Below are 14,949 nucleotides of genomic sequence, written 5' to 3'. Positions count from 1 at the left end.
CATCTAATACTCAAGTTTCACACTTTCAGTCTTTAGAACACAAAATGGAATTCTACCAGTCTTTGAAAATTTGAAATTTGAAAACCCTATCGTATCAGACTCGACTTGGAGAACTTTCAACTTCATAATCTAAAAACATACAGAGTTAATAGTTAAAAAGAAAATATTAAGTAATTAATGGTTTTAGGTACTTTACTAATAGTATGTACAATGTACATGTAAACAACATAAAGAGTCAAGACTCAATAATTTAGTAATGTACATAACAATCATAATAAAAAGTAAAAATTTATTACATTGATATACATTTGAATATATTTATTTATTTTAAATTAATTAATTAATAAAAATAGAACTTAATTATCGATGACTTGATATGATATCGATGTTGTCAAGAGTCATCCAGAATCGTGGCACATGTTAATTGTGAAACTTGTTAAGAACATGTGTCACAATTCTAGATGAATCTAGGCACTTGGGAAAGCATTCTCCAAATTGGCCCAAAATTTATCTCGGGCCATCAATTTTTCTTTTAGTCAATAGTCAGGATTTCAATTTTTGGATAGAATCTTGTAGTACGTGTGTCCCAATTTCAGGTTAATTTAATTATTTATATAAAATATAATTCATAATTATAAGTGCTTTCCACTATACAAAGTTGATACAAATAAACAAAGGAAAGATGTCAAAAATTGTACGTGGCAAAAAGATGATTTGGAAAGTGACACACATGCAATAAAAAAAAACCCAAACTAACAAATTGAGATGATATCCATATGCCAAAATTATAGAGACCATAAGTCATATTATGAAGTAGGAAGATATGTAAAAAGTCACTATTTTTATATATACTGATAAAGGCATTTACATATCAAAATTGTATACAGGATAGTTTCGAGCAGATAAGAGGACTAATTATGAAATGTAGCCTTACTACAACTTGTTGAATAAGAAACTATAACTAGAAACCAATTAGCAAGAAGTAAATAACTGATACCTATATGTTAGTACTATACCCTATATTTAACTAGGTCAAAATAGTACTACCAAAATGACCCAGAATTACAGCTAAGTATGTCAATACTATTTCTTAAAAACCATGATAATCTCTGAAGCCTCATGCAGATTTGTGGCTTTTGAACCCAGAGTGAACTCGTAGGCCATCCTACATCTACTTGATTTATCATAATTTGGAATGTAGAATGCCATATTGTCTAAATCCGAGAGATTTGCATCCGAGTGAATGTATGTATCAAAGGCCCTCAAATAATTTTGGAGCTAGTCTCTACCAAGATCCTTAATTATACCTCTCCATCTTAGTAGGAAGTTAATGCTCGCTTCCATCCTCTACCACTCTTTGAAGAGTTGAATGTTGTCCCTGATTACCAGACATGGTCACCTAGGGCTTCTAGCTAGCTCTGGACTATCCAATCCATATTCCATGTATGCTTCTGGAAGGGGGATCCATAGCCTCTCATCGATGTTAGCTACCACTATCTCTAGCCCTAGCAACCAATAGGGGTTGAAAAGGTTGAGGCTCAGCCTAACAATGTCTCATTTCTCCACCCTTGCCCTAACAAGGCAGCCTACCCAAAGCCCTATAATATCAATATTAATCCTCCAAGAATACTTGTAATTGAAAACCCCCTTATCCAGTGCTCTGCTAACTACAATTTGGCTCATATCATCTATTGGCCGAAATAGCCCATTCTATCTTTCTTGCTTGATAGGGCCACAAAAGGCCATAGTGTGAATTTTGAAGGCATGATATAGGCATATATTTATATCCATGGAGAAGCAAAATAACATTCAAGGGCTATTGTGAGAATAAACCCTTCCAAGCCAAAACCACTAGTTATAGATTTTAGGAGGAAAAATCTAGAATTGAAATGATGACAAGGACACCCTAATGGGTTCGAAAATGTCACTTCAAATCATAATTATGTGGGTTTTCATTTATGAAGAGAGATATGCTTCATAATCTGGTACAAGGTCTGATTTAATGATATTTATGATTTTGAAATGGGAATGAGTTGGGAAATAGAATAAATAACTAATAGAAAAATTTATCCTATTATGTTTTGGTTATATATAAGTAAGTTTTCTCCATCAGTACCTTTATTAGCTAAGCTATAATTTATAATAATTATTATAATAGTTATAATATAATATAAATAAAGTATATTCTTTTCTATCATAAACTTTTTAATGAAAAATTCAATGAAGATATATTAAATTTTATAAAATAAAATTGGTGGAAGATATGAAACAAGTGCCACTAGTACTTGTCTTTAGTTTTTATATAAATCTAATTTAAATTTAATAAATTTATTATAATATATTAAATATTTTAATTAATAAAAATATAATATAATTATATTTTTCTGTAATGATGTTAATTTAAATTTAAATTTTATTCATAAATATATTATATAATCATTGATATATATGTTCTATTACATATATATCATGTGGTTATAATTATATTATATGTTCTATTATATAATAAATAATTATTTAAAAAATAACAATGTTTTTATAATAATAATAAATATTAAATGATTATATAATATAAGTAATATTATTTTTAATTAAATGACAAAAAACATATTATAATTTATAAAAAAAAACATTATTAGAATATAAAATGTAAACTAATGCACTTACATTAAAAAAATTAATGGTAATGAATACACTAAAAATGGAATATTTAGCTCTTGGCCCTAAGCCTAGTACCTACTGGCAAGTACTAATAATTATTAATAAATTCTAATGACAATAGTTTAATTTAAATAAAATAAGTATTATTTAAAAATATAATTACAAATTTAATATTTTTATTCATATTTATTATTTAGTTTCAAAATAAAAATGTAACATAGTTTAATTATCTATAAATTATTAGCATATATGGATAATTGTAATAATTGTTTATAAACATAATTATTTATAATATTAACCGAGTCTTCCAATTGGTAATGACTAGACACGTGTCACGATTCCATATGAATCTAGGCACATGGGAAAGCATTCCCCAAATCGGCGCGAAATTCATCTTGAGCCGTCGATCTTTCTTTTATGCAGTGGTCAGGATTTTGGATAGAATCTTCGAGTATGTGTGTCCCAGTTTTGGGCAGAAATAGACTTTATCTTCAATCTTTTAAAATTTGGCCCGAAATTGAGGCTTTGAGCCGCGATCATTGAATTTTTTTTACATAGCATATTAATTAATATGGAAAAAAATAAAGAAATTTTTATTAATTATTATTATTTTACTTTTAAGCTTGAGAAATGAACATGTCAAAATCATGATGTTAATTTAATTATTTATATAAAATATTATATATAATATAATTTATAATAATTATTATAATAGTTTTAATATATATAAATAAAAGATTTTCTTTTCTATCATAAGCTTTTTATTGTAAAGATGATATGAATAATTCAATGAAGATATATTAAATTTTATAAAATAAAATTAGTGCAAGATATGAAATAATAATGACAATAGTTTAATGTAAATCAAATAATTACAATTTAAAAATATAATTGCAAATGCTATATTTTTATTCATATTTATTATTTAGTTTCAAAATTAAAATATAATATAGTTAAAATATCTATAAATTATTAACATATATTGAAAATTGTGATAATTGTTTATAAACTATTCTTCACCATTTTAAATATTTCATAATAATAAAAAAAGTTAGGAATATGTAACAAGATAGGTATGAAATAAAAATTTGACACATAAATTATTAAAATTATATTTAACTTTGTTAAGGTTATAATCTATTAATCTTTAGTTTTCCTTGAAGCTCCATTTGTTTTAACCAATCAAATTAAAAAAAAATAGTTAATTATTAATAGTTAACTATTTTTAACAAAGTCACAGACTAACAGTAACATTTTAGCAATGCATTGAGAACCAAGATGCCAAAAACAAACTTACAAAGTCATAGACTAACATGAATAACAATTTGAGAAGCCAAAAACTATTATTTTCATTAATAATATTTTAGACTGTTCAATATACATAATATCAATTCATAGGATAGATATTCAAAATAGCTGATTAAGTTAGCCCGGTTTTACTATTTCATAATTTACAAAAAAGGGCACAGCCCAATCCAAAGAAAAATACAGATATCTTAAAAACTTTTTTTGCCCTAAGGGCAACAGGTAAGGAAATAATATTCAAGAAATAGGGAACAAGGAACTAGGGAACTAGGGAGGCTAGAAGCATCAATGGGTTGAGGGGCTAAGGGCTTGAAAGCTTTAACCAGAAATGTCTTTAAGTTTGTCTATGAGGAATTTTTTGGAGACGATGATGTCGCTAAACTTGTCTAGCCATGTGAATTCCATCTCATTGACATCATCCAACAACAACCACTTTCATAGAAAATCCTTTCCGAGCCGCACCCACTTCCGATGGCGACTCAATTGCCATTTGTTCATGCCAAGTAGGACATGATGCTTATGTATAATGCCCCCTATGCCTTCCTCCTAGCACTTGTCTACTATGTCTGCAAAAACAATGCTAATGCCCGACCTTGGTACCTGCTCGACCAATACAAAAATTTTGAGATCATCTTCTAAAAATGTTTCCTTAAAAATATTACACAAAAGCATCAAAATGTCTATTTGACTGTCTCCAAGGTCAAGAAGAGACATGAGGAAGTGAGAGGTAATATATGTGAACACACAATACCTCTTATTGTTTCTCAAGAATTCATGGTCGAGTACCATGAATATAACATGGTGTATAAAAAGATTTTGAGCATCTGGCTTGCAAACCATGGCAAGGACATCATCAAGAATCTTGCCCAAAAAGGGCTTTTGTAGAGCCATTATAGTGCATTTCAGGCGAATTGGCATATCCATGACTAAGATTTAAGAAACTCTGCAAAGTCCAACTACAAACTGAATTTAGATTGAATAATGAAGAATATGAGCATTGAGAAATGATAATGAAAGAGGAATTGAAGAGGCTATTTAATGGTAGATGCATTTAATTCTTTAACATTCACAATCTTTCATATCTTATTTTTTTCATATTCATATTAATTTTCAAGTATGTGAAATGCCAAAATGTACTAGCATTAATGTCAGATAGTCGATAGTGCCTGAAATTGAGTAATGATTTCATGCAAACCTTTCCACATGTCTCCATTCCAAAGAATTTTTTGCCACTCTAGGTCTATTCAGGTGAGTGACCCCGAGATGCATCTTCTATCATTAATCTTTCATTAATCAACGGTCAATTAAACTATTGTATTTACTATTAACAATACGCAAGTGATAGTAGTCAACTTGGTAATAGTGACACTAATGTAATGATGTTATGACATTAATAATAATAATAATACACCTAAGACAATACACAAGTTGAAACTTAAAGTGACTACTCAGCAGTCAGTACAGTCACTAGCCAATACATGTGCAAATTTTGCTTTCAAATTAAACAAATTTTCAGTTTACCACTGAAGATTAGCCAAGACTATTATTATTCATTTTCCTAAAAGACAAGTAATTCACCTCTACCATTATTAATTCATTTTTGGAAAGGAAAAAAATAGACATCATTTATTTATCTGTATGGAACAAAAAAATTGCCCTTGACATTAAAAAAATTCTGCCCACAAAATGTTGGATTTGTCAGCATTTTAGACTTTTTTTAGGAGGGGTTTCTTAAAGTTATCACTACCTGGCACACTAGGGTTTTCACATATTCTAAGAATTTAATCAATCGAAGACACTAAGGAGATTTGATAACCCAACAAAAGACTACACCCGTGAGGATTTCCCCTACAAGGACATTTATATAGCAGTTATTACTACCACATCAAAGATGACTATTACTGCTTGAGGTACCATCGATATGGTTGACCTAATAAAAAGAATGTCCACTATGGTTTAACCCTCTCTAATCAAAGAAGACTCATAAAGTTGTACCACATGCGGACTTGGTTTGGATTTAAGGGTTTCAAGTTTCTGATGTGCCCAAAAGGGAATAGAGCATACTCCTCTAGCCTCTTCACCTTACCCAAAAATAGCAAACAAGATTCTTTGACATGTTAATTTGAAATCACATCACCAAATTTTTAGAAAATCCAACAACGAACACCACCAATCTCAAAAGAGATAGTACTAATGGATGTTAAGGGCAAATCCAAGTAGAATAGTGAGATAATAACAAATAGCCTTCCTTACCTATAAGGGGATCCATCATCAAGAGGAGCTTCGCATGTAAAACAAGTGAATGAAGCTCAGTCTCTCAAGATCTTCCAAATAGTGTTCATAGGACCTAATTACTATGTGAAACATATATGCGTGAAAGAAAATCTAGATCCAATTTTAGAACACCAAATGAAGCGTGAATCTATGGAAGCATGTAAAAGCACTCAAGCCAAACACATGAGAGGGTTCATTTTACTTCCAAATCTAAATATTATAGAGATCCAACAAAATACTTGGTAATCCTTACAACATGTCTTTTCTATATTGTACCTTTCATTTATGCTTGAACACTCGCCCACAACGAATAAAACAACAAGCAAAACAAGCAAACACAAGATATGCAATATATATCCAACTTATGCAAAACTAGAGTTAGATCTAAAAATATAAATTTTAAGAGTGATAATAATCAGAAAATAACTCAAATGAAAGCTCACATCATGCATTGATCTATTGTAAAAATCAAATGCAAGCTATTCATTAAATGCCCTTTTTTTATTAATTTTTTTGACCTAGTCATCAAGATTGGACCTATATGATATGAATTTAGATCCAAAACCCTAAATGAAAAAAAGTGACCCGTATAAAAAGCTAGAGAGCTTTCCAAAACTGTTAGAATTTTAAAATTATCTTTTCATTTGTGCCTTAGGGAGCCATTTTGTCAAAATAAATTAATTTTTATAAATTGAATTATTGAGCCCTAATATGATCTCTAAAATCAAAACACAAAGAACCAACTCTATTTAGAATTTAGAGAGCTTTTGAAAACTGTAGACTTTTTTTTTAAAAATTGTTAATTTTCTCCTTAAAATAATTTTTTATTAAAAATAAAGAAAAAATTATAAAAAATAAAAAATATCTCAAAAAAATTTAAAAATTGGACTAAAGCTTGTCTGATATGTCACCACCTTGAAAAAAACAATTCAAATAAAAATATCTAGCTGTTTGGGAAATATGATCAAATCTTTTAGATCTAAGATTTTTAGTCTCCAAACAAATCTGCACAAGGGGGTTAACTCCAAAAATATCTAAAACTAGTAAGTAAAGGTGAGTCACCCTAGGGTGGGCACCAAAAATGTATGCCTAAAATGTGAGCACACTTCTATGAGTCATTATATCCAAAATTGTTTTAAAATGAGGTCTCAACTAGCAGCTTATAGCTCTCTATTCATGGAGTATAGGGGTTTGTAATAGAGGTCCTCAATTTGACCTAGTTTGTGTCCATGCCAGTACACCATAAAACAAGAGATTCAAGGATCCAAATATGAATGCAAATGAAGATGAAAACTAATCTGAATGATAACAATGCAAAACACTGCAAGAAAGAAAATCTAATTTATGAAAGGAAATAATAATGCAATATTAATCTATGAAAATAAATATGACTCTAAGATAATATGCAAATGCAAGGATGAAACCTCGTGATGGAAGCCATGGATGCATGAGAGAAGAAGACACAAAGATAGAAGTTCTCCACAAAAAGTTTTAATATTCAAACTTTTCTTAAAATCGCTCTCCAAACCTACAGCATAACAATAGCATAATAATGGATGTCAAAAATGAGGAGAGGGCTCTCCCTTACAAAAGAAAATGTGGTGGTGGGAGGCTTCTTACAACCAATATGAGATAATAGAGTTTGATCCATGTGAGACAAAATTTCACCAATGAGAAAAGAAGAGAAGAATTAAATGAGGGAAGGAAAAATGATTTTTTAAAATATTTATTTATTTCATTTCCTTTTTCACATGGGATTTTATTTAATTAAAACGGAGCAAGTTCTTTTAATTAAATAAAAATATTAAATTAAATTAAAAGAGGACTTTTTCTCTTAATTAATTAAATGTGGATGAATTTAATTAAAAGAGAACTTTTCTTTTAATTAACTGAGGACTTATTTTATTTAACTAAAAGAGAGATTTTCTTTTAATTAACAAGACTTAGGATAAAATGATCAACCTCAGAAAAATAAATAATTGAATTTGATCAAAGAATTTGATTTAATAAAATATTGCAAATCATTAATTTAGGAAATTAATAAATTGAATAATGGGGACACATAGTCTAGGTGACCATTTTAGGATGCATATAGTCCATACTAATCATGTTCAAGTAGTCTTAAAACTCGATCTGCATTGGTGACTTGGTAGATATTGTGCAACTTGGCAAACACTAAATCACTTGGTTACCATGGAGTGGCTCAGTCAACACTACCTTCACATTGCATGAACTGAGAACTTGATGGACACTGCAATGCTCGATAACCACTAGCTTCGCATCACATGAACTACAAACTCGATAACCACTGATAAACTTGGTATATACTAAGCTGCTCAATTTGCATTGTTGAACTTTAGACTAACTAAATGTACTTGGTAACCATTGATAATAGTCCAAAGGACTCGGTGTCAACTATAGAAGCTTGGTGGCCACTGAATTACATGGAAAATATTATAAACTATTCAATGATCTTAGTAGCTCTACATAATCTAAATAAGTCTGTGTCACTAATAACAAACTTAATTTATATGTCAACATAGTATTGAAAGCGTCCACCCACATGTGTAAGGGAAACCTAGCATGCAACTCCATGCTCCTTACATGCTCCATTATAGTCCTATTCATGCGTTAAGCCACTCCATTTTCTCGTGGAGTCCTTGGAATAGTTTTATGTCTACAAATACCATTAGTGGAGCAATAATCTTCAAATTCATGACTAAAATACTCACCACCATTATCAAATCTGAGACATTTTATTTCTTACCAGTCTCATTTTCAACCAAGCATTTCCATTGCTTAAAAGTTTGAAATACATTAGATTTCCATTTAAGGAAATAAACTCATACTTTTCTAGTTGCACCATCAATAAATGTAACATAATAATGAGAGCCACCAAGGGAAGATACCTGAGCTGGTCCTCATACATTTGTATGCACAAGCTCTAATTTCTCCCTTTTATTTTCCTTCCTAGTCTTCACAAAACTCACTCTTTTTTTTTTTCATTCACACAACTTTCACATAATTCCATATTAATATATTTTACACCTAGTAAAACTTTCTTTGAATGAAGTACTTTCATACCTTTCTCACTCATGTACCCAAGTTTGTGGTACCATGATGCTGTATAAAAATCTACATTAGTTATTTGTTCTCCCTGCTCTATTGTAGCAACTATTCTTGAACATTCATTTTTTCTCTGAAACAATTAAAGCAGAAGGAACAATATGACCTATACAAAGATATAAGATGCCTACTTTCACACCTTTTGCTACTATAATGGAACCTTTTGAAACCTTCCAATTTTTATCATTAAAAGTAACTACACAACCCTCATCACCAAGTTACCTTGCTGAAATTAAATTCCTACTCAGCCCTGAAACATGTCTTACCTCATGCAGTAGCCAATTATTTCCATTTTGCAAATTAATCTAAACTTTTCCCTTTCCAATAATCTGACAGGTTTCATTATCCCCCAAATAAACAAGTCAAAAATCTCCTTGGACATTTTCAATGAAATAACCTCTATGAGGTGTAGCATGAAATGAAGCACCAAAATCCAAAACTCATGAATTGTCAACACTTTCTAAAGACAAAAGAAAAGCATCCTCTCTGGATTTGTTACTTACCACATTTGCCTCCTTGTCTCCATCTAGTTTATCTCCTTCATTTTTATTTCAAGTTCAAAAATATTTCTTTTAATGCCCTGGTTTCCCACAATTCTAGTAGTCCTTCAGTCCTCTTGGAAACCTCCTCCCCTTTGACTTTCCTCTTGATTTCGCATGATTTTTAGAATTACTTCCTCTCTCAATAATTCTACCACAACTTTGTGCATTCAAAGCACTTCCTAATGTAGATCAACCTAAGGTTTTCCTATGAGTTTTTTCACTCAAAATAACACTAATCACATCATCATACTTTAGGGTACTAGATCTAGGAACAAAATTGCTTACAGCCATTACCAAGACATTCCAGCTTTTAGGCAAAGAACACAAAATCAAGAGAGCCCTAATTTCTTCATCAAAATTAATACCCACAAAAGATAATTGACTAGTAATAGTATTAAACTCATTTAAATGATTTGCAATAGATCTACCTTCTACCATTTTCATATTAAATAAATGCTTCATGAGAAATAGCTTGTTTGAAGTGGAGGACTTTTAATATAGTTTCGCTAGGGTTTGCATCAACTCTTCTATTGTCTTTTCTTTTGTAATATTAAATGCCACCAATAGTGCCAGACATAATCAAATGCTTCCAAGTGCCTTTCTATCCAAAAGATCCTAGTCATCATTTGACATAGATCCTTGATTCTTGGTTTTGCCTTTCAACAACTTCAATAAATCCTTATGATAAAGATAGTCTTCCATTTGCATTTTTCATAACTAAAAGTTATGCCCATTAAACTTGTCAACCCTAAGCTTATCCTTGTTTACCATCACTCCCACTCAACCATGAGACTTTTCTATAGAGGATAACTAAAAAGACAACCTCGCTCTGATACCACTTGTTGTGATTAAACCACAGATAGAAATAACAATCACATGCATATATAAATAATATCATAAAATAATAGATCACATAGAAAAGAACACAAGACACCAAGATTTAACATGGTTCACCCAATCCCTAGGCTACATCCACCAAATAACAAGTTCGATATTATTATGATCCAATGAGTATATCCTAACTACAATCCATAATCCCTTATAGTTCAATACCACCGCAAGAACTAGTTTTCGCATCACAACAATGAAACAGTCCCTTATCCTAAGCCTTTTTATACAAGTGTTTTTACCACTTTAGGGTTATCATTAATAATTACATGCCACTTGGGGCTCAGCCCTACCTCGAACCCCACTAAGAAATTATGGAGTATATATAGTACTTCCCTGATCAATCACCACAATCTAATAGGCTTTTTCGTAATTAAGTTAAAATAATTAATCAAGTGTTTATAATTACAATAAGAAGTGCAAGTAAAAAAAAATCCCTTTGATAAATAGTTAACACATGTCTACTACCTTTTGTGTCATCATTTAAATAACAAGTAGGCCTTTGAAGGTTGTGCTTAATAAAACAACTTGAAAGGGTAATAAAAGGGTTATTAATTACCTTACCATATCTTTTCTAATAAAATTGCACATGATCTCCTCTATTGCCCATCCATTAAATCTCATAATGATAGCATTGTATGAGTTCCAATTTCCCATTTCATAACTGATATTACACCAATTAAACACATTATGATTTAAGTACAAATTCAAATCAACATCCCACTTAAATGTAATCTTCACCCACATAAGTCAATAATAAATAATCTTTCTAACATTGTTCATCATTCCCTTGGTATTTATTTTGTTCCCTTTCAATAAGGGCATGAGCCATACTCAGAAGGGAGTGCATCTATCTCTGTCATCTTAAACCTTGGACAAAGTGGCCAATAGAGGCTGAGAACTACTTGAGGGTGTAAAAGTCCTCAAGGTTGTGGCTTAACCTAATTTTGTTGTGTAAGGTATAATATTTAAAGGTCCTCTACTATTTGATGGGCAAAGCAACATACGTACTGGCACTAGAGAGTCTACCACTACATCACCTTGTAAGTGTGTTCATTTGTTTGAATGGGTTGAAAGGGGTTATATGATAATGTATGACACATTTCAATGTATTATATGACAACATATGTCCCAAGGGGTCCTAGTACCCATAGGAACCCATTTCATTTATTCAAATGGGTCAAAAGGGATCATAGGACAACCTATGACCCCTTTTGACTCATTTCATGACAACATATGTCCTTATGACTCTTAGGTTCCCTACTAACCTATTTCATTTTGAATGGATTGAGCAATAACCCCTTTCAATGCATCTCATGATAATATATATCCCTAAGGACCCTAGAACCTCTAGGGACCTAATCCATTTGTTTGAATGGGTCAAAAGGAGTCATAGGATAACCTATGACCCCTATTGACATATTTCACGACAACATATGTCCCTAAGGGTCCTAGTACCCCTAGGGACCTATTTGTTTGAATGGATCAAAAGGGGTCATAGGTCTTTCAATGCATTTCATGAAGACATATGTTCATAGGGGTCCTAGGATCCCTACAGGCCTATTTCATTTGTTTGAATGTGTTGAAAGGGGTCATTGGAAAACCTATGACCCCTTTCAACCCCATTTCATGACAACACATGTCCCTTGGTGTCATAGGTTATCTTATGATCTCTTTCGACCCATTCTGACAAATGAAATAGGTCCCTATGGGTACTAGGACCCCTTGGGACATATATTGTCATGTAATATGTCAAAAGACATCATAGGTTACCTTATGACCCCTTTTAACCCATTCAAACAAATTAGTTAAGTACCTAGGATCGTGATGGCACTCAAAATTGCATTCCTATTTTGAGTGTCCATTCCAAATTTTGAATAACTTTGAGCCGTATAAATGCTTTTCATGCATATGCAATTGGCTATCATTTCAAGGCCTAAGTGGTGTTTTAGTTGTCTAACACCCTTCATTTGGAATTTTTATATGTTTTGTATTCTTAAATAGACAATCTCAATCATTCCATGAAGTCCCGTTTTGTGCTAGTGTCATTTTTCACAATTCTACCCAAGTGTCAAATAGTGTACAATAACCTAGTTTTTCTTTAAATATCTTTTACCCAGTAATGTTTTATGACCTGCCACTTTGGGATTATTTAGTATGCATATCATTGAACTTGCGTTTCAGATTTTGAGTCATTATGATATGTTTTGACTAGGTTTTGAATCCCTATAAGTTGGTTACTTATCTCTATCATGTTGATACAAAATGACCTAAAATTTGGGAAGCCCTATTTGACCTATCATAACTTTGACCTAGTTGACCCAAATAATAAATTTCCTTTTGCATCATATTCTAGGGGTTAGAGATTTTCTACACTCTAGATTTGAGCTTATGAAAAATCTGTTTGATCAATTTTCAAACGTGATTCCAAATGCAATTTATAACATTTTAGTGGTGTCATGAAATGAAAATTGGTCGGTACCCCTATTCATGATGTCATAACTTTAAATCCATGATTTCTTGAATCAAATGGTTTGTACCCTTGCATTCTACTTCAAAAATAATTCAAGTGTGTCAGTTTGTAAACCTTGATGAATCCATCTGCATACTTTCCCAGGGCCATTCCATTTGAAAAAAAAAACTTTTCTACTGATGTTCACTATACTACAATTATGAGTAGCCCACTTTCCATACTCACCAAATGCATCCCATGATTCTTCATGAGTCCAAATCATAGAATTATGTTCCCCTCATGATGATGAACTATTCCCCCAATTTCCAGAACTTCAAATGCTTATTTACTCAATTTTCAAGGTCAAATCCAAATTCTCTTTGTGGTTCTCTAACATGTTTATCTACATGTGATTTTAAGTACGCAACTTTGGAGGTCGATATCTTTTGAACCTTACGTATTCATGCAACAAGATTTGGCAAGCTTGTTGAATATGTCAAAGAGACAAGATATCTAGAGTTTTGAAGCCCAGCCAGGTGTTTGGATTAGTTTTTAAAGCTAGTTGACAAGCCTTAAAATGGGTAAACAAGTTCTAAATGATTATTTCAATGCTTGATTTTGAATTTAGATGGTTTAAAAAGATCAATGGATTAGTTTGCAATATTAGTTGTTCAAAAATAAATATTTTTTTAAGCCAGACCCACTTTGGGGCCCGACTGATTCGATTAGATGAGACTGAGTGTCATGGCATTCTAGAGGTGTCACGTGATTTCAAGTTTTTCCAAGGGATGTCATAATGATTTCTAATTGTTATGAGGTGTATAATATTTTTCTAATGCCAGAGGTTTTGTTTAAAATATGTGTATCTAGCTAAATGAGTTGCTTATCTTAAGTTTTGAACATCATCACTCCAATTACATTGAAAGTTAAATGGTGTGCAAAGGGGCCCTTCCATAGATTCATTTTTGCTCACAATTTTAGAATCTGTGAATGCATTTCATTTTTTTCACAAATAGTGGTTGAATCTAAAGAAGAAAAATAAACGCAAAGGGCTATATGGCGGGTCTCTTTCAAGAGATCACTTTCTGAGTCACCATGATGACACTTTGGAATGGCAACTACTGCTAAACCATTTTCCAAAATTGTGCCAACCAAGTTACAAAGAAATGAATGTGTAGAGCACACCATGCTAAGGAGTCATCCACGATTGCTTAAAGAGGGACCACATTTTAGTGCAGGGACGATAGTAGTTGAAGAAACTGCAACATGGAAGATCAATTACACATGAATTTTAGTGCCCTCACATAGAAAAATGATTGGAGGGCATAGCTTTAGAGGGCATTCACACCACAAAAATAGATCAGCTCCATGTCCAAGATGCCCACAACATGAGGGTAATGCTTTTTTTTTGTTTTCTCTATCCATTAAACAAAGATCATGCCATGGAAGAAGAGTTCCTATGATAGATGATTTTTTATACTCCACAATAGTTGAGAAGGGAGGCCTCCAGGATAGATCAAATCTATAGGCATATTAGAGAGTCCACAGAGGGAGCTCCTTGGTAGGTAAGGAGTGGATTGCAAATGACATCATAGTCATAATCCATGTCCAAGGCAAATAGTGTAGGGGCAGCATTATAAAGATAACACTCCATCTTGTAGTCAATTGAAATTGCTATTGTTTAGATGCAACTTGGTTCAT

This window comes from Cupressus sempervirens, chromosome 3 (genome assembly GCF_028749045.1).
Source record: "Cupressus sempervirens isolate cs-2001-9-10 chromosome 3, ASM2874904v1, whole genome shotgun sequence".
NCBI classification, from domain to species: domain Eukaryota; kingdom Viridiplantae; phylum Streptophyta; class Pinopsida; order Cupressales; family Cupressaceae; genus Cupressus; species Cupressus sempervirens.
The sequence above is the reverse complement of the archived record's forward strand: the minus strand, read 5'-3'. Positions refer to the sequence as shown.